The sequence below is a fragment of the Acanthisitta chloris genome, unplaced genomic scaffold (assembly GCF_000695815.1).
Source record: "Acanthisitta chloris isolate BGI_N310 unplaced genomic scaffold, ASM69581v1 scaffold32968, whole genome shotgun sequence".
Classification (NCBI taxonomy): domain Eukaryota; kingdom Metazoa; phylum Chordata; class Aves; order Passeriformes; family Acanthisittidae; genus Acanthisitta; species Acanthisitta chloris.
In genome coordinates, this window is record NW_008689315.1 from 27,444 (window position 1) to 31,949 (window position 4,506).

Sequence of the window (4,506 nt, forward strand, 5' to 3'; positions counted from 1 at the left end):
GGATTTTGGTGGAGGAAAAAGGTGGTTATCTTTACCTGGAAAACCATTCACTGAGATGTTTAGCCCAAGGAGAAGATTAGATGAATTTTTTTTTTTACTCCTTTCATTCAGAATTGTCGGAACCAGGTATATGAACCTGGTTACCCTACACCTGATGGCTATCCCAGATACAATGGGGCACCAACTAAACAGAAAACTACAAACCAGAAAAGAATGACAGGAATTCCTGGTGTTTCATTTCTATGTTGTTATAACATGCAATGTCTTTGAATCTTCACATAAAATCCAAAGATGGTAAGAAGAGAGAAATATTTATCTGACTGACAGGGTGATCTGCTAACTTGATACTTGTAGAAATATTTACCTGTGAAGTGCCTAATGTTAAATATTCTTAATTGTTTAATTTCTTTTTTCTTCAAAATCTTTTTTTATGTAGCTGCTCCACATTTATTTCAGTGCTGCTTTTTCTACCTACAGTACAGTTCTAACCTACAAACATGTCCATGAATACTAGAGTAGCTCCATGGAAACTGAGGTATTCCTTTTTGGACTGACTAATTCTCCCCATGTAACTGCCAGCTAGAAGATGATCTGACATAGCTAATGCATTGATTAAATGGGTTGGATATGCAGGCAATAATGTATTTACACAGATTGATGTTTGCTACTTTGCTTTAAAAATTACTTTCCATGGCTAAGTGCGGCTATTATCTTCTGCAGTTGGACACTAAAGCAGGGAAGCTCTGTGTTATATTTTTTCTGGGTGAACAAGCTCATCAAGCACAGAAACTTAGTGTGTTTGCTGCACAATAGAAAGTTATAAAATTCTCAGTAATATTCTAATTTACTCCAGAAGTTAACATAGGACTCCTAAGGCTGATGATGATCACATTTCCCCCTTTGTTTTCAGGAAAAACGATGAAAGAAAATTTTAAAACTGCTTCTACTACTCTCACCTTCAACAAAGCACCAAAAGAGCAAAATGACTAGGAAATCATCTGAGACTGACCTGAGCAACAACACCTGGATCTCTCTGAACTCAGGCCCAAATGCAGAACATCACACAAAATAGACTTCAATCAGATAAAGACTCAGCTCATCCTCAGGAAACTTGTGTTCCTGAGTCATAGCATTGCTGTACAAATTCTAGGTAAGTGAAGAAATTAATTTTTCATTAATTCAAGTAGGTTTTGGATCTGGGAGATGTGAGTTCTCCATATGATGCAGTTAACTATTAAGCAAATACTTTTTGGAACACCTGTTGAAAACACTGCAAAGCCCTGAGAAAATTCTCTGAAAATTTTAAAGAGGAAGGAGGAAAATTCTCTTTCATTTACAAAACCACAGAGTTTTCCAAATGGATAGTGGTTTACACATCGAAAGCAAAAAATACAAATTTTGTAAAATGATGCAATTAATTTCTAGGTTTTTTAGTATCAAAGTAAATTTCTAACTGTCCCTGAGAGACATTACAACCATTTTAGTCATTATTAGTGTACTGTGGTAAAGTCTTTCAAGATACACAAATATAGGAGATACAGGAATGTTTTATTTTTGCAGCTAAAATTGTTACAAATAAGGAAAGGAAATCTAGGTCATTAGTTTCTACAGTAATTGTGCAGTATAGTTAATATGTGTTTGTGTGTGTAATGTTATCTGGAGTCACTGTATATATTAGGTGTAAATCCAGATTGAAAAATTCTCTTTTTCCCTCAGGTCATGATATTCCTGTATACCACAAGCTTTACACTACAGCAATGTAAAGCTGTGGAAACTGCCACCAAGTTCCACATTTCACTAATGTTCAGCCAAAAAACCTCCTCTTCACAAACTTCAGTTGTCCCAGATTTGCTCTGAAAACAAGCTCATGGTAACCAATATCATTAAGCTCATGGTTACCAATATCATTTGGCCTTTGCACTTGAAGGTTTACAAAGCACTCCCTGAAAACACCTGTGGAAAACTGATCTTTAACCCACCTGTCAGAGATTTATGACACAAAGTGAGGATAATAAAACACAGCTCTGGTGAGAACTGAAAATCTGTATAGACCTACTAGGGCCTTGGAGGTACATCCTCCCACTGGGACACACACATGGGATGTTTTATTTGTGGGTGCTCCTTGTACAATACTCCCACGTGGGATTGGGTGTGTGGTAGGATTCATGGATGTACAATGAAGGAATTCTATGCCATCTGGGGAATGAGTAGCCAGAAAATAAAAAAAACATTCAAACAGCAAGGAAAAGGAAAACACAATAGGCATTGAATGCCATTATCAGGAAAACCAATGCAGCATGTCATTCTGAGACTGCAAAGAGCCAAGGTTCTTCACACAGAATCAAGCAAATCTATCTCGAAGGAGTGTTACAAAGCAAAATTTTCCACTGAAATCAAGCTGATTCGCAGTAGACTGTTGGATGTAGAAGGGATTGTGATATTCAGACAAAAGCAATTCATTTTGTCCCCTAACCTTCAAGGACAATGTTCAAGAAAGAATATACTCAAATGCTCAAAGAGTGTGTCCCTCAATTTTCAGGGAACAGAAGTTGTTTAGGACTAGTGTCCAAAACTTCCTGCCTTTGTAGACATGTCCAGCAATACTGACAGGGTGTGAAAACTCAAAGTATATGTCATTTACATTGAGGTCATTTAAGTTTTTTGCCTACAAACACTCAAGTAACGTTTTGTCATTTAACAGAGAATTATTGATGAAATGCAAAGGGTGAAAGACAAACAGGCTAAGCTGAAACAGACAGTTCCTTGCACACAGACTTGCATCCCTACAGCTAACACAGCTTCCATGCTTGATTTTTTTCACTTTAGCACCAAACATCATTGCTGCAAAGCCACCTAGCTACCTTCTAACATCAGTTACACAAATAGCTGTATTACAACTGTTTAAATAATAGTATATAAGCTTCCAGTGTTTAACAGGAGCAACAATAAACCTGCAACCTGTAAAACACTGCCCTTTTTTTAACTCACTCCTTTTATTTATAAATTCATGGTAGGCAAGGCTGAAGCTTGCCAAGCCACTTGCAACCACTGAAAGTGGTAGAAGAAAAGGCTTTATTGCTATTAATCTTTTAAGGGAAAAGTATAGCAGACACGTGCTTTATAAAATAAAAACATGTATCACAGATCTTAAGCTTCATGTTTGTCACATAGCTGGAGCAGCATGTTCACATTCAATAGGCTCCATTGCCATAGCAACACATGCTTGTCAGATCAGGGCTGATTTGATGCCCCTCCCTGCAGAAACGATCTGCCTACCCTTAAATATGCAGCTCTAGAATTAAGGATTTTTTTCTAGAAAGGTAATATTATTTTAGAATAGAAGGTGAACATCTCAAGATAACCTATCTGATCTGAATCTGAGCAACTTGCTCTTTACTCAATCAAAGTTCTGAGGTATTCAATGCAGATAGACACAGAAGGAGTTGAATCAGGTGACAACATTTCCATGAAGGACATTGTAAATTAAAATAATCAGGTTTGCTGCTCTATTTAGCATTTAATAATATTATTTTAGAATAGAAGGTGAACATCTCAAGATAACCTATCTGATCTGAATCTGAGCAACTTGCTCTTTACTCAATCAAAGTTCTGAGGTATTCAATGCAGATAGACACAGAAGGAGTTGAATCAGGTGACAACATTTCCATGAAGGACATTGTAAATTAAAATAATCAGGTTTGCTGCTCTATTTAGCATTTAAATAGCAGTATACGGACAGTGGATCTCAACGTGCTGCCTTTGGGGTGCCTTTTTTTCTTCAGACAAAAAAGTTTGTTCAGTTTTCACCTACAGTCAGTCCTAAGACACTCAAGTTCCATTATCATCATACACAGCTGGACTAAGCAAGGGAGGGTGCAGAGATAAGTGATTTGTGCAAGTTTCCATAAAATGTTGGCATGAGAAATACTGTTTTGCAGCTTTGGATCAGTTATTACCACATTACCATCATTACATATTCTTCCATTTATATTTTCATCATTGACTTGTTCAAAGAAAAAAAGAAGCCATACAAAAATCTCTCAGTTAATGTTGCACACTTAACCTGGTTCTGGGAATTCATCACACACAATACTGTGGTTTCCACTGCAATATGCTGTGGTTTAGAGCCCTGGTATATTTTTAATCAATCAAGTGTTGCTACATTCAAAAATGTATGCAGATTGAAATGTTAATGTCCCTAGGACCTGAGGAGTGGAAAATGCTGAAGTGTAACCACAAGTTATACTCCATACTGCATTATTAATGCATTCTGGTTTTACTTTTTTCCACCCTGGTTGGGCAGACTCCCTTAGTGCAGAGCAATTAAAGAGATTTCTGTGGAAATGTTTCCTCAGACACACAACTCTACCTTGAAGAATTGCTAGAATCAACTTACATGTACTTGTTTATTCTGTATTAGAAGAGTAAATTATTCAGAGGACTGGGTAATTTATTTATGTAGTAAATTGCCCCATGCAGTTAGAGAGATAGTTCAGACGTCTTTAG